At 45.7% G+C, this 21,151-nt stretch overlaps 1 protein-coding gene and 1 long non-coding RNA gene across 6 annotated transcripts in view; one reads left to right on the forward strand and one right to left on the reverse strand.

Annotated features, from left to right (window-relative positions):
• ARID1A (AT-rich interaction domain 1A) overlaps nucleotides 1–21,151 on the reverse strand; it is a 69,265-nt gene that overhangs the window by 18,766 nt on the left and 29,348 nt on the right. The window lies entirely within an intron of this gene.
• LOC112443408 (uncharacterized) lies at nucleotides 9,652–17,607 on the forward strand. The gene is made up of 3 exons (XR_003031716.2): nucleotides 9,652–9,858; nucleotides 16,702–16,782; nucleotides 17,369–17,607. It is a non-coding gene; the product is annotated as an uncharacterized lncRNA (long non-coding RNA).

The raw sequence follows: 21,151 nt of genomic DNA on the forward strand, positions 1-21,151 counted from the left end.
AAGCTCACCTTGGAAAGTTGAGTTGGAGGAGATTCTGACCCTAGAGTCAGACAATAACACTGGAGATCAAGAGTACCTCTTACGCTCGCCCCAAGTGTCCAGGTTGGCTGGACCTTTTGCAAACCAGTTGGTTACTTTACTAGGTTGGGAGTATTTCTGCTGAGTTTTGTGGGAACAAAGCTTGCCTTGAAGGCAAGGCAGGCAGGTAGGTGTACATTTGTCTGTGTTCAGCTCTCAGGGTGAGCTGAGATTTCAGAAAATGCTAGCTTTTCTATAAGAAGCAGACCCAGTACACCATAGCATGCTTTAAAAATGCAATTAGAATTAGTCCCAGCATGGACGAGAACTTAAGAAGCCCTCCTCTAGGTAACACCAAAGGGCCTCTTTCTTTTCAAAGGACTAAAGCACCTGGAGTTCTAAAGAGCCTTGGGTTCATCCCAACAGAGGATTCCTTCCACGTTGAGGGCTAAGCTGTCCCAGGACACCTGGCTTCTGAACCAAGAAGGGTAAACCCAAAGTGGCAGCAAGATGACAAGAGGAGCCAACTGTGTCGGCCAGAAAAGGCCTCGAAAGCCACTTGTTAAGCCCTGGTCTATAACAGAAACCACAGCCCAATGCTCTGTTTTAGGGACCATGAGCTTCCCTCGCATTCCTTCCTACTGTCTCCATTCTTTACCAAACCACCAGCTTCTAGTAATAAGAGCTACTTGCTTAGAGGAAAAAGAAATCAACATATTTTGGAACAGAACAAGAATCAACGGTCCAGCCATAAGACAAGAACTCTTCCAGTGGCCTTGAAAAATTATTTTAAACATTTCTGTCTTTAATTAAACAAGTAAAACATGAACAGTTTCATGGTAAAAATAGCTCAGATAGTACACGTAAACTCAAAGTCCCCCTCTGTTCTCGTTTGGCTGCTTTCAATAGAGGCACCCTATTCCATTTGGTATATATCCTTGGACACCTTCTGAGGAACTGAGGAGGGGGAAAAAAATAAAGGATGTTCAACAACACTAATTATCAGGGAAAAGGAATTCAAACCATAACGAGCCTCATGTCTATTAGGATGGCTATTGACAAAAATAAAGAAACCCATTTTGGCAAGGATGTGGAAAAAAGGGAACCCTTAGGCACTGTTGGTGGGAATACAAACTGGTACAGCCACTACGGAAAACAGTATGAAGGTTCCTCAAAAAACGAGGGAAAAAAAAAAGGACTACCAAGTGATCCAGCTATTTCACTTCTGGATATTTATCCTAAGTAAACCAAAGCAATCACTTGAAAAGATACACATACTACCATGTTCACTGCAACATGGAAAAATTATTTCCAATAGCCAAAGCAGGAAAGCAACCTAACCCCAATGACAGATGAATAAATAAAGGAAATGTGGTGTGTACACACACAAGAATACTCAGTCATAAAGAAGAACGAAACCTTGCCATCTGTGACAACACGGACGGACCTGAGGGGCATTATGCTGAGTGAAGCAAGTCAGAGAAAGTAAGTACCATACGATATTACTTACATGTGGAATCTAAAACAAACAAAGCCAGCTCACGTTGGTTGGCTGTCAGAGGGGGAAGGAGAAATGAGAAGGGAGTCAACAGTACAAACTTCCAGTTATAAAATAAATAAGCCAAGGGGGTGTGATGTACAGCACGGTGACTAGAGTTAATAAAACTGTATATCTGACATCTTTCAAAAGTTCTCATCACAAGAAAAAAAATTCTGCAACTATATGTTAGTCACTCAGTGGTGTCCGACTCTTTGCGATCCCATGGACTACAGCTCTTCAGGCTCTTCGGTCCATGGCTTTTCCAGGCAAGAATACAGGAATGAGTAGCCATTCCCTTCTCCAGAGGATCTTCCCAACCCATGGATCGAACCTGGGTCTCCTGCGCTACAGGCAGACTCTTCACCGTCTGAGCCACCAGGAAGCCCTGTAAACTTCAGGGATGACGTTAACTAGACTTGCAGTACTCATTTTGCAACACATGCATATACTGAATCATTACATTATACACCTGAAACGAGTATTATGTTGTAAGTCAATTGTATCTCAATAAACAAAAATAAAAGGAAAAAACCCTACCAGCTCACTGACCACTGCTACAAGGTCAGAGTAAAGCCTGCAAATGCTCCTTCAGTTAGAGTGTGTTATAAATCAGGCTCTCCAGAGACACACAGGTGAGTGTCCTAGTGCAGCTGAGGGATCCCAGGGGCCTGGAGGCCTGTGGTGGCAACGTGGCGGCTTCCTTCACAGAGGCACTCTGAGGAGAGCTGTCAGTTTTGGTAAAGTGCCCTGAGGCTCCTCTGGAGAAAAAGTACTAAATAAACCACTTGTCAACAGCAGCCCACGTGGACTGGAATGCCTGGGCAGAGAATAATAGTAGGGAAAGAATCAGCATTAATCTTCTTATCTCTCTCATTTGATTGGTATGAGGCCAGTCCCTCAAAACTACCGTTGTCATCAGATGGCAAGTGGTCAGGGGAGGGGTTGATTAAAAAAAGAAATTTTTAAGAATCAGAATGTTGGACTCCCCTGGTGGCATAGGGATAAGAATCCACCTGCCGATGCAGGGGACACGGGTTCAATCCCTGGTCCAGGAAGATTCCACATGCTGCAGAGCAACTAAGCCCCAGCACCACAGCTACTGAGCCCACACGCTAGAGCCCGTGCTCTGCAGCAAGAGAAGTCACTGCAATGAGAAGCCTGCATACCGCAACTAGAGAAAGCCCCCGCATAGTAACAAAGACCCAGTGCAACCAAGATAAATAAATTGAAAAAAAAAAAACAAACAAACCTAGAATGTTAGCACAGGAAAGAACTGAGCATTTATATGAATATTAATGATCATTTGAGCATCTATGATGCTTCAGACATTTTATGGAAGTGGAAGTGTTAGTCACTCAGTCATGTCTGACTCTGACTCTTTGTGACGCCATGGACCGTAGCCCACCAGGCTCCTCTGTCCATGGAATTCTCCAGGCAAGAATACTGGAGTGGGCGGCCATTCCCTTCTCCAGGGGATCTTCCCCATCCAGGGATCAAACTCGGGTCTCTCCTGCATTGCAGGCAGATTCTTTACCACCTGAGCCACGCTATGGAGTTCCTTAATTATCCACAATTCTCAGCTGTAGATACTAGTACCACTAATATGTTAAAAAGGAGTAAGTTGATTCTCCGGGAGACCTGCCCAAGCCACCCACCAAGTAAATGACAGAAATTAAGACTTTGAACCCAGATCTGCTGAACCCCAAAGCCTGTGTTCTCTCTCCATTATGCTGTGATACCATAAAGACTGAGGAAAAAGCATCACAAGCTTGAGTTAGGAGACTAAAGCTCTTGGTACTTATCAGTTGTGACCTCGGGCAAGCTAGCAACAAGCTAGGCTTCAGTTCTATCACTTAAAACGACAAGATGACTGGACAAATCTGAGTCTGTGATGCCCCTGGGGCATTTGCAAGAAACTCTACTGGCACCACATGGTCAGGGCCATATGGAAAATGCAATACCAGCAGCAGTACCCTGGAATAAGAGACACAACACAACAACACGCGGCAGTATAAGACGTAAGACACACCCATCAGCTCCAGCAGCTAATCACAGGAAAAGTTTTTATTGGGAAATGAGAGGGAGAGGTAAAGGCGGAAGACTCCAAAAGAGGGCTCCCCGCTCCATCTACATGGACACTGCTCTAAACTCCATGTCCTTTTATTGCACAGGACACACCTCTGCTTTCTACCCTACAAAAAGCCAGTTTTTCAGGTCTTTTGTTCCACAAAGAGCTGGATGTCTGATTGTTGAGTCAGACCTCAATGTGCCTAACGAGTTCGACTTTCTACAACACTTAGCACACAAAGTCCAAACAATCCAAGCCCCTGTTCGCTCCTTCTGCTGGGCCACCTTTTAGCATTTCAGGACTCTGGGTCTCAGTTCTCCCAAGTCCACCCAACAGGTGCCTTCCAGGAGGACTGCTGAAAAGAACTACAGCAATGCCCTGTAAGTGGAAAGATCTCTTTTCCCAGCTCTGCTTTCCTCCAAGCACAATCCTGCTGAGAGACAGGAGGTGAGGATCAGCCCACTCAGTGCCCTGCCAGTTCCAAGGAAGCAGCAGGGCCAGGGAGGATTTCCTCACGTGTTTCCAACGTGTTTCATGCATTTTATTGCTCATCTACCATGCAGATCAAAAGCGCTGGAGCAGGTCCAACTATTTCACACAGAATCTCACACTCCAGGCTGGCTACAGCCCCGAAAGCCTTCGTTTCTTCACTTGAAATACTGCCCAATGTTATTTTGGGATATGACCTGATAGAGGAAGCCCATAGGGATTCCATGACGATAAGCGTTCCAGCTGTGATTGGTTGCCCAGCCCCAGCGAGTGCCAGCATGGGTTTGTCAGGCTCTGCTGACAAACAGAACTCAGCAGCTAACACCTTCTTTTCACACCACAACAAAACCATGCCCGAAAATCACACAGGCCATACCTCATTGGGGGTGTGGGGCGGGGGTTTGCTAGTGCTCTCGCAGGAAGAGCTGCGAGTTCTAACATGAATCGGCTGCCTGACTGAGTACATTTTCAAGCAGAAAGATACCAGATCAGGGTTACAGAAGGGGGTTAAACAATCTCCCAACAGAGACTCACAAGGATGACATCAGTTCATTTTGCTGAGCAGATTAAACAACATCAATAAGGAAGTTTCATGGCAATGTTCAGTTCAGGGTTTTCTCAGAAATTTGGCTGAATCCTTGAGAAATGGAGCTTTTGTTAACCCCCCAGATGGAGTTCTCATATTCTTCACTTGTGAAGAGCTTTTGCCAAGCTGTGCTGACTACTGGCAGGGAAACCATCCACCCCAGGTAAATACTACACACACACTTGTAGTAAATGTGTATGTGTGCAAGCATGGGGTGCATGTGAATGTGGTAGGAACTTCACAACTCAGCCATACTCACTTAAATGACAAGTCCCGGATGAAAAAAGTCCAAATGCACAGACAGAAGAGACCAAATCTGCACTAGCACTCTGTTAGCCTAGCCTAACGGGCCCACGGCCACGGAGGGAGGCTGCTCCCAGGCTGGAGAATGGGAGGAAACCCTGAAGAACACAGAAGAGGCTGGGAAACCTAACCTTTGATGAAAGGCAGGTGGTAGGAAAGGAGGCAACAGTTTTGACAAACTTCAAGGAAAAGACAAACTTTAGGAATGACTTAAGACAAATAAGTTTTGGGGAGGCCTGATTTTTCATAAAGCCTTCTTTAAAGCAACATTTATATGTCAAGGATCAGAGGAAGAAGAGACTACCTCTATCAAACACCTCCCCCGCCCCGAATATTCAGTACAATAATTCTCTTTCTTTCCTTCAGTCTTTGCTAAATAGAAAGATGGGTGATCTGACCCACCCAGACTTGTTCCAATGAGGGGTCTTCGTCCAAGAGATTAAATGCCAACCCTCCCTAGAGAGCAGTGCTGGCTGAAATGCCAGGAACGAATCAACACACAGAAGAGGCTGCCTCTTACTCCCCAGTCAGGGTTTAAGCAGGCACTAAGGAAGAAACGGGCTTCCCGTGTGGCTCAACGGGTAAAGAATCGCCTGCAATGCAGGAGACCAGGGTTCGATCCCTGGGTTGGGAAGATCCCCTGGAGAAGGGAAGGGCTACCCACTCCAGTATTCTGGCCTGGAGAATTCCATGGACTGTATAACCCATGGGGTCACAAAGAGTCGGGCACAACTGAGTGACTTTCACACTTCAAGGAAGAAGAAAGAAAAGACAAGGAGACTGGCACTATCCTACAGTTTGGGACCATCATCCTGCCTGGACTACATTCACTGTGGAAAAGCAGAAACCGCTCTGGGAAAGGCTCAGAGAACTCTTATTTCTTACCCCCTACCCCAAGTTTCCAAAAAAAAAAAAAAAAAAAACCCTCACCAAACTCCCTCTTCCCTTTTTCTACAGGTTATTACTCTGTGGACAATGAATAATTTCTTTCTGGTACCTTCTGACTGCCTGGTGGGGAATGCACAGTAGAGAAAAGGTCAGACTCTTCTTGTCTCCAGGACGCTTTTCAGGGCCCACCCACCTCCAAGAAGAGATCCCATACATGTACATGTTGAATTTCATAAAGAAAGCTCTGGGAGACCAAATCTCCAAATTCAAAGAATGTTAGAAAGAGGAGTAAAGCAAGATCCTTCATATCTTCCTCTTGAAGGGACTTAGAACTGACATGAATACATAACTCTCAGGTGTTCAACCCAAGGGTACATGGCTGTCTCACACTTCATTCTCGCATCATTTTCTGGGGTAGGGATCGTGCCCATTTTAGCAAAGAAGCAAGAAGCTCAGAAGTTAAATGACTTGCCCAAGGACAGAAAACTGTTAAACAGGAGAACTGGGTTTAAACCCATATTTCTGACTCCAAAGCCTGCACTCTTCCCACCATAAGGTGGGAGCTTGCCAACATCAATGGCTGGGCTCCATGCTCCACACAACATGAGGCAACAGCTTGTCTCCAGACATGCTGGGTGGTTAGCTACATGACTCTAAGAGGCTAACCTCACTCGGCATCACTTAGTTCTTTGCAGAAGAAAAGAGCAAAACCAAACAATTCAGCTCCCCAAGTCTACCATGCTGTGTGTCCCTCTCTTTCCTAGCCACTCTTCCTTACTAAACTTTCTTTCATGGTTATTTCAAGTCAGCCCTTTCACCTGTAACTTTCTTGATTTAAGCCTACTTTTTCTAAACTAAAGGGTATAGTACTTTTCCTCACCTCTGGGTCCTCAGAAGGGTACTTAATGGATGGAGCGGGGAAGAGAATGACTCAGAATCCGGGGAGATAAGCAGAAGTCCCATGAAAGTAGCTATGTGATCTCAGCCTGTGCTCCTGTGCCCTAACCCTACTATCAGGCACAAAGGTGGGGCTCAGAGAGAGAAGTCAACACATTCCTGGCCTCCAGGTGGCCTCATCTCAGATAACTTCAAACCCCCACACTTTTTTCCTCACCCGGCCCTGTGACCACCCTTCCAAACTGCAGGACAATTGGGTCTTGCTGAGCAGCCCCAAACTACAACATGGGAAAGCTCCTTTCCAGGGGCATGAGCCAAGCAAGGTCCAACCCCCTGCCCACAGCCGTGCCCAACAATGGGGCAACAGAACGCGCCTTAACAGCACCAGGCAGCCCATTTCCCAGCCATCAGTGAGAATCGGGTGGGAAGACCAGTTGTGTGAAGTTGCACCACCAGTGCAGCAACTACAGACTAGAGTTGTTTTCTGCCTTGGGAACTTCAAAGACAAGAACAGCTTCGTGGGGGCAAAGCCTCCACAACCACAGTATAACTTCCCTGATCCCCCCTCCCTCCACAGACAAAGCCGAGTCCCTTCAAGATCCCCCAGAGCCAAAGTTCAGGACTGGTGGCACTATGCTCAATCTGCCCCTCTCCTCACTAGCCCGTGGGGTGAGAGCCTCCAATGTTACTACTAATGCCAGGCCCACAAAAGATAAAATGCTTGATAAATATTACTCAAAAGCATCCTCTTTAGATCCAATCTCTATTAGTCTCTCTCTCTTCTTTAACAGTCCTTCCCTCACCCCAACACTGTACCTTCACTCTAGACCTCCACAGTTGAAGGAGGGACTCGGGTGTTGTCATCAAGGGAACTGACTTTCCCGACTAAAACTGAGAAGTGTGATGCTGAAAGGACTTCGGCCGCCTGGTAAGAACTCTTGACAGAATTGCACTAAAGGGAGGAATGTCTGGAGAGGAGGCTGTTGGGAGGCAGGTCTCTGTGTCCCTGGAGAAATTTCCATCTAATTACAAAAATACAAGAACCCACTGTCCTAATCCACCTCAGCAGAATCTCTTGAGGTAGGTCTGACCCTTTGAGTGAAGGTTGACGGCGCCGCTGAGGTGAAAAGAGGGGAGAAGAAAGAGTGCTGGGCTGCTGGCATTCCTACAGTGGGTACCCCTTCAGACAGCAGCTCAGCCACTGCAGCTGCCATTGATTTTCCAGGGGTTGATACTCTGCTCCCACAGATCTGCTCAGCTGGAGGCTGAATCACATTGAGCGCTTCTGCTCATCTCCCTGCACTGGCCCCTCCCCAAACCAGTCAAACAAACACCAAACACAATGTTAGCTGGCAACAGAGAGATGGTGCTCCCCACACACATCCCCACCCCCAGAAAAATCATAAACACCAGTTCAAGGGAACCAAAGCTACATGGGCAACCCACAAGACGCTGCCTGGGCCAACCCACAGACCCCAGAGAGCCTTTTAATCCACTGCCCAACATCCCCACAGAGATCTTTCTAAAGATGCAGACGTTCTACAGAAAAAAATCCAGGTTCCCAACTTGTGAAAACAACAGATGCTAGAACTCCCAGAGAGCGCTGATGGATTGAAACCCTGCTTTCTGGTTTGTCACAGACCCCACCAGGTCCGTATGATACCCATGTTACTACCTGAGCAGTCTTCTGACACACACCCCTCCCCCTACCAGGGTTTCTCACTTAGGCCAAGACAGAGAATGTCTTCTCTAGTCAAAAACCACCTCCTGGCCAAAAATGTACAGCGTGTTCTAAGGGTCACTAGCTAAGACTCAAATTTGAAAAAAAAAAAAAAAAAAGAAACTAGGGCAGAGCTGGGTCTGAGTTAGAGCAGTCAAGACCGGTGCATATTTATGGAAAAGGGCTATTCTAATCCCAGCAGGAAAAGAGCACTGTAAAGCTAGAGAAGGCAAAGAAGTGAAGAACTCCCTACTTTCTCCAAGTCCTGCATTCCATCAGGAAGGCCAACCACACAGACCATGTTCCTTCATGGTCATCAGCTTGGATCCTTGAACTTGAGCAAGCAGACTAGGAAAAGGGGGGCAGGAAAATAACACAGAAAACACAGCAGAATTCTGGGTCTGAGAAGTTTAAGGGGGAGGGGTACTGCCTTAAGCTTCCACCTCCTTTGGCTGCTCCTCAGAAATATAGCAACCAGAAAACAAGGAGGATGCGATGTGCACCGGCGGGGAAGGTGAGCTTGGCACTGCGCTGAACACAGTGCAGACCGAGGTCTGGGGGGCTGGATGGCCTCCTTGGTTTGATATTTAAAGCTCTAAATGTGTATCTCCAGTGGTCTTCCTTACCATGACCTACAGGTCTAGATAAAATCCAAAAATTTAGAAGGAAGAAGTGGAACAAACAAATCTGAGTGGGAAATGGATAGACTCTTAAACCAGAAAAGACAGCCATCAACCCTGAAGGCCTTTAAAACCAAAAACACCAACTCTATATACAGGGAAAGACACGGTCAAGTCCTAAAGGTAGAAGACGAAGCAGGGGGAAGAGGAACGACGCGCACTCGTGACAGCAGTGCCTCTGCGCACAGGTCCTCGGACTACTGGAACTCCACTTCTCTCCTACCTTTCCCCCAACCATCAGATCACCTTCTCGCATCTCGGTAAACAACATTCAGTGTTCTTCCCACATCAAAGCTGGCCTTCAGGAAGGGACAGATAAGCTGTCAGCTTACGCCTCCAATGCCCAGTTCCCACCTGCAACAAGGCGAGGTTTCTTAGACCCCTTGGGAAAAGTCAAATGGGAAGCAAGCTAACAGCGTGGAGGTGAGCTCCACCTCAGGGCAATCAGAGATTACGTCACAATACCAGACAATTCCATGCTGACAGCAGGTGTGGAGGAGGAATAGGTTCTGGCTACCGAGGTAGACAGAACAAGAGATCAAGCAGTGGCCCCCAGAGGGACAGCCCTAGATCACATACCAGTTTCATCACAGCTTTCAGGTAGAACACCAAATATCTTAGAAATATGAGAAAAAGACAACAGAGCTGATTCTGTGCTTGATTTATCAGGTATGTTAACATAGCTCCACACCTATGGGCCCTCCCCTCTGGGCCCAGATTCTCACTCTGCTGCAGGGGGCCCTACTGGTTTCTGTAAAGACAGCATTGCTAGGCAAGCTTTGTTCAAAAACCCCAAGATACCCCTCACCCTCTGCTGCTTCTCACCCTCTTCCCCAGAAAGACAAGACACAGCTTGGCAGTCCCACACCTAGGGGCTAGCTTTTGGATTTTGGTTGGTCTTCTTGAAGGAGGACAATGGCAGAACCAGGGTAGGTACCTCACTGAGGTCGTCTCCCAAACGGCTTTGCAGAAGGTTGTAAAAGCACCAACAGGAGAGAAGGGGAAGAGGAGATAAAGATGGAGGAAAGCCACTATCACCAAGGCAACTGAGTTCATCCATATGTTGACTCGGGAAATTCAAGAAATTCGAGCTTTTGAGGTTTCTTCCTTCCAGAATAAATGCTTCCTACATCTTCCTGGGGAGCAGACCCAAACCCAGAAGCTATAGTATCATTACCTTTGCCTAGAAGTTTCAATCTCACACCTCTCCATCCCACCTCCTTTCCTTTCTCCAAAGAGAAGAATATATGGAAGACAAAGTCTGTCTTTTTAATATGGCATTCTTCCTTCTCTTAAAGGAGCTTTTTGCAGATCCTTTATAGGAGTTGGTCCTAATAGTAAAAGCAATGGGCTAGAAGTCAGGGAACCCCATGTTCTCAGTTACTGAATGACCTTGGGCAACTCCTATACCCTTTCTGGGCCTTAGGTTCTCGTATATGTAAAGTGTGGGGTGAAAGGGGATGATGGTGTTTGTGTTAGTGTGGTGAATATTCTGTGGAGTAGCTCATGCTGCCTCCACTCTGCTCTTTTCCTAACTGCAGAGGTTAAAAAGCTAAAAACTACATTTCCCAGAATCCCCCTGCAGATGCTTTTGGCTACAATTTAGGTTCTGCTAATTAGAATCAGACTCAAGATTAGATCAAAGTATGGCAGTGGCCATACTTCTGTCTCCTTTCCTTGTTTCTACAGGAGCATTTTGGTTTCATCTTCCAGTTAACTGGGCGCTAGTTCTGGTGGCTGCAGCTGCTGCTGCTTGATTCCAGCTTACCAATCCCTAGATAGCAGACGAAGAGCACGCAAGCTGATAGTGGCTCCCAAGAGGAAGTTCCCTTGGTGGGTCAAATCTAGGTCTAGATCCCGATTCCCAGAGGACAAGCCCAGAGGCACGCTCCCTCAATCCTTCGACCAATCTTCAAGCCCTATTTGCTATATTAAACCCTTCTCTATTAAACTACCTAGGGTTTAGTATGGCCTAGGTTCAGTGTAGAAACCACCGTCTCTGACATAATTTTGTCAGACGACACGAAGAGTAGTTGTGAAGATGAAAGAAATTATTCACAAAGCATATTCCCTAAGTCAGAATCTTCTGAGGAAAAATGGGCAAGATGGGGAAGCCTAGAACTTTAAAATACATTTGTCCAGGACAACTTCCTTCACTTCTTCCCTTTTTACCATCTTCCTGTACTTTCTCCCTCCCACTCTAAGCTCTGGGGGGGGAGCTGAATGGCTCACAGAAGATGGAAGGCTGAGTCAGCACATGCTTTCCTTTCCATCCCTATATTCTCTGCAAGCTTTTACTCTGCTGAGGGTAGCATTACCTGCCCAACCCCAAATAAGTATTCTCTGGGCTTGGGCTAGAGAGGGCACCAACTGTCTTCCTCAGAAGCAGGAAATATGTTTACATAATCCAGGGGGTAAAGAACCAGGGCACAGCCCTGCACAGCTAATGACCCAAGACATGTTTGGCCCATACAAGATCCTAGTTTATCTTCTTATACCAATTTCTGGTTGAAGTAACAAACCACCAGCTTCCTGTAGCAGGAGTGGGGACAAACTGAAAAAACAAGGTCAAATTCAAGTGGCACGCTTGGTGGGACGGGGTATTTCCCACCAGTCGTCAGCAATGTTAACTAAGCCCAGGAGCCATCACACTAGAGGTGAGGCTCGGTTAGTTTTCAGAATGAAGTTTTCTGAAGAAAACAAAAGGTTCCAGCAAGAGGAATCTGTGTGAGACACACAGGCAGGAAGCAGAGCTGAGCCACCAGCAACTAGAATAGAAACAGGAAACGGGCCCAGGAACAAGCATACAGTAATCTGCTGCAAGCAGCACCGGCTCCGGCAGGCACCAGGCAGTGTCAGGGTCGGAGCAGCGTGACTAAGATGGAGAAGCAGATTGGCTGGTCTGCCAGAGCACAGGCACTCTAGAGAAGGGATGGCTACCTGCACAGGGTACATGCTGCTCTGAGCACTCTGGGCAGATGTGACAGAGCGGGTGGGGATTTCCTTTTTGAGACTTTGTAAGAGCACCTGGGTTACAATTCAAGGGGACCGAGCACAGATACACAGTCAGATATAAAGAAAACAGGTCACTGACCTCAGAATGGCTCAGCTTCTCTGGGTACCAAAATTGCTAGTGACATTTCAGTTATCCCTTAAAAAAAATAAGCCATCAAAAACCTAGGCAAAGACTGTTGGTCCTGCCTCCTCTTACCATGAAATGTAACAAAAGGGAACATAGTGTAAAACTTAAATCCTTCAAACATTCCAGTTTATTAAGCTTTTAGAGAATTTCTGTCACCTCTCCTACCCCTCACCAATAAACCTAGACAATGAAAAGCAGGTCCCCAAGCTCAGGCAGGTCAACAAAGGTTTACTAAGATTTGCCTAACACAGGTATTAGACACAGGTCTGAATGCTCAAGCAGAAGCACCAGCATAATGCTACACCAACATGAAGAAAATGGGAAGAAGTCCCAGAGAAGGTATTTCACAGCTAGGTTTTGAAGCCAAAGTAGAACTTTGTTGGACATTAAAAAAAAAAAAAAAAGGGGGGTGGGGGAAGAGTAATAGAGATGACACACACCTTAAGCCAAAGGACAACAGCTCTGTGAGGACCGGGAGCTGTGAGGAGCTTCAAGGCGCCCCCGAGTGGCCAGAGATGAGGCTGTGAGGCATGCTGGGAGTGGCGGATGGCCCCATAATAGGTTCTGGGCTGTAGGTACAGGGAGCCAGGGCTCCCAGAGCACACACAAAACAACTAGTTTACTAGACGTGGTAACATTTATTAGAGGAGACCGGTGGGCTACAGTCCATGGGGTCACAAAAAGCTGGACAAGATTGAGCATGCTTGCATGTGTGCACACGCATGTGGGGGCATGCGCGCGCGCACACACACACACACACACACACAGCTTCTGGCAAGGTATTTCACTTGCAAATTTTACTCAGCTTTCAGGGTCTAACTCTTCCTTGCTCCAGAACCATAAGACACATGAACCAATAAAGCTGGTGTAGGGCCCAAGAATCTGCATTTCTCACAAGCCCCCAGGTAATGTCTGTGCTGCTTGATAATGGACCACATTTTCCTCAGCAACAAGGATCTGACTGATTAAAGTTTCACCATTAATCAGAACACTGTTTAAGAAAAAAGGCACAGAACAGAGCTTGCTCCCATACAATACTAGGGAACCAAAGAACCATTCTTGTCAACTTTTCATTGTTGGAGCTGATGCCCTGCTTGGTGAACTCCTCAGCAGGCCTGACCTATAGATTTAACCACCTTCCCTCTTCCACTTCCTCCCTGCCCCTTCAGTTCACAACTCATCTATGCTTCCATCACAGGGAGGGTTTGGGGGAAGAAAGGGAAATGGATGTCCATTTACACTCCTCCTTTTACGACAAATCTAGTAAATGGAAAAAAAAAAATCTAGTAAATGATAAATGACAAAGGGTTGAGACTTTTGGCTAAATATTAAAAGAGAATAGATTGTCCATGCCTTTCCTTTGCTGGGCGGGATGCTAAAGGAAATATTTCATCTGAATTATCAGAGAAAACTGAATTCAAATTCTAACTCCAACCCTTAGTTTCCTATGTAAAATAGAAGTGATTATTAAACTTAGTACATTTCAATTCCTGCTCTTCCAGGAGGATTCACTATGGCTGAAGATCCTTTCCTGGCCTCACACCTGTCCTTTAAGATTCAGATTCTATAAGAGTTCCTTTCCATTTTCTCATTCCAGATCACTATAACCCAAGCTCTCATGATACGAGAACATCACAGTAGTAAAGCTTGAGTGTGAATAGGTACCCTGTTGTTAAGTAGAAATATAAAGGAGGGCTTGGAAACTCAAGCTATAAAAGAACACCTTTCGATAATTTAACAGACATTAAAAATCCTATTTCTACTTACTTCACTCCTGGTATCAACAACTTTCACTCCTGTCCAACCAGTGCAAGCAAGTATGGTCTAGATCTTCAATAGCAGCCTCTAAGACTTTTTCAGTCAAGGATATAGTGTCCCTTTTAAGCTAACCCAGTGCCCTTGATTCCCTTCTCTTGTTAATTCCTGGAGGATGTGCCTGTTTATATCTTCCTAACACTCTGGCTGTCCAAGGGACTCTCAAGAATCTTCTCTAACACCACAGCTCAAAAGCATCAATTCTTCAGCACTCAGCTTTCTTTATGGTCCAACTCTCATATCCACACATGACTACTGGAAAAACCATAGCTTTGACTATATGGACCTTTGTCAATAAAGTAGTATCTCTGCTTTTTATTATGCTAAGTTTGTCATAGCTTTTCTTCCAAGGAGCAAGTGTCTTTTAATTTCATGGCTGCAGTCACCATCTGCAGTGGTTTTGGAGCCCAAGAAATAAAATCTCTCACTGTTTCCATTGTTTCCCCATCTATTTGCCATGAAGTGATGGGACCGGATGGCATGATCTTCGTTTTCTGAATGTTGAGTTTTAAGCCAGCAATTTCACTCTCTTTCACTTTCATCAAGAGGCTCTTGATGTGGTGTCGGAGAAGACTCTTGAGAGTCCCCTGGACTGCGAGGAGATCAAACTAGTCAATCCTAAAGGAAATCAGTCCTGAATATTCATTGGAAAGACAGATGCTGTAGCTGAAGCTCCAATCCTTTGGCCACCTGATGCAAAGAAATGACTCACTGGAAAAGACCCTGATACTGGGAAATACTAAAGGCAAGAGGAGAAGGGGATGACAGAGGATGAGACGGTTGGATGGCATCACCGACCCGATGGATATGAGTTTGAGCAAGCTCCGGGAGTCGGTGATGGACAGGGAAGCCTGGCGTGCTGCAGTCCATGGGGTCGCAGAGTCAGACATGACTGAGTGACTGAACTGCACACTATTTTGTACCCTATCTGCTTTATACACATAAGAATCTTGAGATGAAGCTGAGGAATTTGGGCCGATTCAGCTGACTCCTCCTAACATGCCTTTCAAGAGTCCTCTTCACCTTTACACCCTTCCCTTACTCATTTCCTTCCCTCCAGCTTCAGAAATCAGGGCCTCTCCCTAACTTAGAAGGATCCCAATAAACTGCTTCATGACAAATTCAACTTTACATTCCTTGATAATACATTAGATGCAGACCATCTTTGTCCCTTTCCTTGGCTTCCAGAAACATGACACAACCCTGGGCCCCCTCCAACCTTTCCAGTTATGTGCTGGGCACTTCTACTCAGTGACCCAAGCACAGTCCAGCACGCCATCTGACTCCTCGCTCCATGCTGCATGGCCGGGGAGGTTAACTATTAACCACTATGCAGACAACTCTCAAACTCTATCCAGACTCAGCTCTTACCCGAGTTTCAGCCTCCTAAATTCCAACTAGTAATGAAGCATCCATTTTTAGACATCTCATTGTATGGAATTTAACTTCTCCTCAAAGGTGAGTTTCCCCATTAACCTTCTATTTTTGTCAATGAGAGCCCCACCCTCCCCAAACCTGGTATATCAAGATTGTTATATTTTCCAGCCAGTAGAATCCACTTGTTCCCAGTTCTATAGATTCTTTCCTGAGCGCCTCACAACTAAGACTAGGTAGCTACGTAAATGAGGCTGAAGAGCAGAACTCCACTGAACGCTAGAATTATTTCAATAGTTTAACTCATCCCCTTGCTTGCAGACTACCACTTTTCCAAACCATACTACACACCAGTGGATCATTTTTGTTAAAACATTAGCTTCATCATGTTATTGCCCTAATTACGTATCTGCAGGCCTATGAGATCAGATCCAAGTGGCTTACTTATCGTACCAGGGCTCCAGCCCCTGTGATCTCGCTTTCCTTCCTGTTCCTGCCCACCTCAGGAAGCCTGATCCTGACCAGCCCCCCAGAAGTCATCCACACTGCACCCCACCCCCACCGAGCCTCAGCCCAGCACTTTTCCTTTCCACCCCACCCAAGACACCCGTATCTAGTTCATTCTAATTGAATTTCTGCCGTGATGTCCCCTCTACAACTTTATTTTATGCTTATTTTTAATTGATTGATGATTACTTTACAATATTGGTTTCTTTCATACATTAGCATGAATTAACCGCAGGTGTACACACGTTCCCTCCCTCGTAAATCTCCCTCCCACTCTACTCTTTAGACATAAATGGATCACTGATTTCACCAAACCCTGATAGCACTCACTGTAACATTCAGGCACACAGTCTTCTATTTTACCAATGAAACAGAGGAGGATCCCTGAGGGTTACAACCATATCGTAGTCAGAATCACCCACTTAAGAGTTCAGGTTACCTCGTAAGTCATAGGAGTTCAACCCTTCCCTGATGCGTCTAGGCCTTCTATACAACAACCAGAGCAAATGGGGCACCAGAATTTACTCCAGAGACAGGCAGCTTACCTACTTTTCTTTCTGAAATATCCTCAATCCTCCAGATCACAAAGGAATCTGTATGTCACACTTGGGCTTAGACCTATAGGAATCAAGTAGTCAGAGGTAGTGTAACTTGTGAAGTTTGATTTTTTTAAGATGACCACCCTGGTGATTATGTTGAAGATGGACTTGGAAAGAAAAGAAACAGCTCAGGACTCTGCAACAAACAAACACCAGGTAAGAGATAATGGGAGCCCAACAGAAAGGCAATGAGGAAGGACAAGGGATCCAGTGATGAGTGCCAGAGAGCAAAGAGTCCCCAGGGTGGAGCTGGCAACGCAAGAGGTGCCCTAACACAGGAATAAACTGCAGGGGTCCCAGCTGCAGGCAGTCGGGTCAGTCGGGTCTCTCCCAGGTCTCTCTTCCTTCACCCATTTTCAACCCAGTCTTCCCTCCAGATCAAGAGTCAAACTACAGCGTAAGTCACCACTATTACTCACGTTGCCATTGTGGCTTCCCAGCCCAGTAGTTTTTTCTTCCCTTTTTAAAGGACCACCAAAGCTCACTGCTATTCATTCAAGTATGGTCTTAAGATCTACAGCACCACTTGAGAGTTTGCTAGAAACGCAAATTCTTGGGTTCTACCCCACAACTACTGAATCAGAATCTCTGGCTGGATGTCAGTAATCTGTGTTTTAATTAATCTCCAGATGATTCCTAATGCATGCCTAAGTTTGAGAAGCAGTGATACAGCTAACTTCCCCAGATCAAAGCTTTTAATCCTATATCCATTTTGCACCACTAAATGGAAACTCTATTCCAGGTACACTTGCAAGACTAACATGTAAATTTACAAATGTGCCTCAGTAAGAAAAACTCGGGAAGCCATCATTACTCTTAAGGAAACCACATACACTTGAATGAATCACTTAAACAGAAGCTTTTCAAGACGCAACTATTCCAAGTCATTCTCAGAAATGACTATAATCAAAAGTCAGAAACCAATTTTCAGATGAGTCCCTTACAGATTTCGCCCCTAAATAAAGAAAACTAAAGACTTAATGAAACACCATGAGATTTGCTCACCTACCCCTTACAAGAACATTTTTTTTTTTGGGCGGGCCGGGAGCCGCACTGTGTGGCACGTGGGATCTTATGTTTTCCTGACCAGCGACTGAACCTGTGCCCCCTGCAATGGAAGTGTGGATTCTAGACCCTGGACTACAGCAGGGAAGTCCCAGGAACCTTCTTAACATGGGGTGAAGTGAGACTATTTCACAACATAATGACAAATTCTAACCCCACTTCTTCCTAAGGCCACTGTCAGGAAGCACAAATAAATTCATTCATCCTCTAAAATGAAGTTTGGGTGGTCCCATAACAGTCTGTGATGACTGTCTTGCACTAGCAGGGAAAACAACAATTTGGTAATATGGTCAAGTTGTACCCTGTCAGTCATACACTTTTTGGATGAGCAATGAATCTGCTCAGGTGTACCTATTCGATGAGTTGGAACTATTATATGACAAGCTCTATAACAGCAATGAGCAAGACAGAGCAAGTCTGACCCTCGGTGAGCTTGAACTAAGTAACAGAAATTACCCTTGAGATGAGCACTGACGAGAAGCATGGTGCTGAGCCGGTCTGCTGTAGTCGAGGAACCCGACACAGTGTGGACTTGAGAAGATGTCTACCAGGGCTACCAACCAGAAGCACCCGCACAGCTTCTCGCAGGCCAACACCCAAGCCGTACCCCGCGCCAAACAAACCAGAATTCTGTGAACCCTGGCCATGGGTTTTAAAAATCATTTGTTCCCCCAGGTAATTCTAACATGCAGGCAAGGTAGAGAACTACTGGTCTTGGGTATGGTGAGACACGGTTTGGGGTACAGAGGTCACTAAGACAATGCCTGCCCTCCAGGGGCTTTCTATCTAGTGGGAAAGACCCAACAACCCAGAGGTATTAGCAAAATGCTCTAGCAACATGGAGCAAAAAACCCTCAGATCCAGCATGATGCTTCTCTGGGCACAGGATGGGGAAGTGATCACAATGGATTATATAAGGTGCTTTTACCTGTGGCAGCAAGGTTTGGCTCAGGCACCTAATTATTCTTTATACCTTTTCATACATCTTAAATATTGCAGGCTTTTAAAAAAGTAAAAATAAAAAATGCCTTTAGTCAGTGAAGGCAACATGGAAATTATTTAAGCTGAATTTTGAAGCTTAAGGGGTTTTCTGAGGAAATGATTCTGAAGATGTAGTCTGAAATATAAACAGAAAAAGTCAGAAGGAAAAGTACCTTAGGCAAAGGGAAGACTGTACGCAAGAGCTGGAAGTGGAAAAGGCATGGGGCCCCACAGAAACTGAGAGAAGGCAGAAAGCAAAAAAAAGGATGAAGCAGAGGTTCTCAGGGGCTTCCCTCGTGGCTCAGACAGTAAAGAATCCACCTGCAATGCAGGAGACCTGGGTTCGATCCCTGGGTTGGGAAGATCCCTTGGAGGAGGGCAAGGCAACCCACTCCAGTATTCTTGCTTGGAGAACCCCCATAGACAGAGGAGCCTGGTGGGCTACAGTCCACGGGGGCTGCAAAGTGTCAGACACCACTGAGTGACTAAGTACACACACAAAGGTTCTGAGAGTGCCATTCTTGGTCTAGCAGCATCAAAAATTTGTTAGAAATGCAAATTCTCAGGTCTCACTCCAGACTTACTAAATCAGAAAGAGGTGGGGAGGCGGGGTGGATTTTGGATTTTATTCTTAATCAAAAATAATTGAGAGGTTTTAAATAGAGGAATAACATAATCAGGATAACAGTAACTAAATGGTCTGGCGTTAATAGCTCAGCAAAAACCCCTCAAAATCTAATTTTTGTAATAATCAGGATCAGAAACCATACTGAGTCTTTAAATCAAGGGTCACAATCATAATGCCTTTAGGGCTAAGCTGAAAGGGTGCCTGAGTGGGAAGAGGGATATGAAAAACTGAAGGGGCTGCCCTCCAGTCAGCAGAGCATCTGCTCTGTAGCCAAACACAAACACGTGCTGAGTGGAGGGATACACTGGTGAACCTAGGGCCCCCTTAACACAGCTGCTTAAGAAAGGAGCGGGCTCCTTGCAGGGAATCCTGCCTTCTCCTTTCTTCAGATGTGACTATTTCCCCAGCCTGGCTAGGCAAATCTGGCATCAAACCAGAAAAAATTTCAAAGAATAAACCACCGTTTGTTTCTTTGTCTAAGTAGCAGAGGGATAAAAAGCAATTCAACAAACAAGATGCCAATAACCCGGCCAGTTTGCCTCCCACATGGAGCTTCTACTACTACAGAACAAATGACCTGTTTGGATGAACCCAGGGCAGAAGCCTGAACCTGGGAACGCTCCTTGGGATGGGCTACCCAGGAACAGCTCTCTCCTGGGTCCAAGAGGCTACAGGCTACTGGTGTCTTCACTTCAGTAGGTCATATCAAGCTCTTGTATTCAACAGCATAAGGCTCTCAAGCTTTAACAGACAATGTGTTTGTATGCTAGGTTTCTCAGGACTAAAACTACCAAATGCAGTTCAACCAAAATGTCACCAGAAACAAGCAGAAACTTTCTGATGAGGCACAACTTACAGCATGGGCAGAAATCTACCGATTTGGGTTCTTGCTACAGTAGTACCTCACCCGGATAGGTGATGAGGGAGTGGTTACACAGTTCTGACTGAATCAGGTTAAAAAGCACATTCCAGTGAAGTTTAGGATGCAAAACAGGATTGCAACAGACGTTAATGAGAAGGGAACAAGAGTGACTGCCTTATTCAGACACTTCCTCCCTCAACCCCTCAGCTGAAATAGTCAACAGTCTCCGAAGGCCTAGCTGACAATAGCGATTCATCCTGGCCTGGAATGCCGGAATTACAGGTGCTGAGGGACTCCACAGACCTTGTCCTACTAAGGTTACGGCTTAGAGATCTTCAGGGGAAGCCATGGGGCCTTCATGATAAAGTGAGTTCCCATCTCCTACCTTAAAGATCCAGAAAACCATTTTCTTACAAGTCAGAATAATGGAAGAGACAAGCTTCAAATCCAAGTAGAATAAAAATTTCACAAGAATCTTATTCTTACCTGCGGCTGAATTTCCATCTCCTAACTGAAGCCAGATTTGTTAAGGAAAGGTTTGCTACCTACAGTCTTCTCAGGACAGTCCATTTTATTCCTGTGCCCAGCCTGAGGGACTTGCCGACATGTAGTAACAGAGCTAAGACCAAGGGAAAATGCTCCCAGGACCAGCCTACTATTAAATAGTTGGTGTTACCTGCCTTTGAGTATTGAGTATAGTTCCTTGAAGATGATGGTCATTACAGCCAATGTTTATGAAGGCCTAACAAGCACCAACGCTCTCTTTATACTAATATTAACCTCTATGAAGTGGGTACTTTTAGTTTCATTTTACAGATGCAAAAGCTAAGGCATGGACAGATTAAGTGACTTGCTCAAGGTTACAGTTAGTGGCAGAGTCAAAATGCAGATCCAGGGCTCTAGAGCCCAAGCTCTTCATCAGCAGACCATACTGTCTTTTTCAGGATACTGTCTGTCCATTCTATAAACACTGCATCAAGCATCTGGCA

Source organism: Bos taurus, chromosome 2 (genome assembly GCF_002263795.3).
Source record: "Bos taurus isolate L1 Dominette 01449 registration number 42190680 breed Hereford chromosome 2, ARS-UCD2.0, whole genome shotgun sequence".
Classification (NCBI taxonomy): domain Eukaryota; kingdom Metazoa; phylum Chordata; class Mammalia; order Artiodactyla; family Bovidae; genus Bos; species Bos taurus.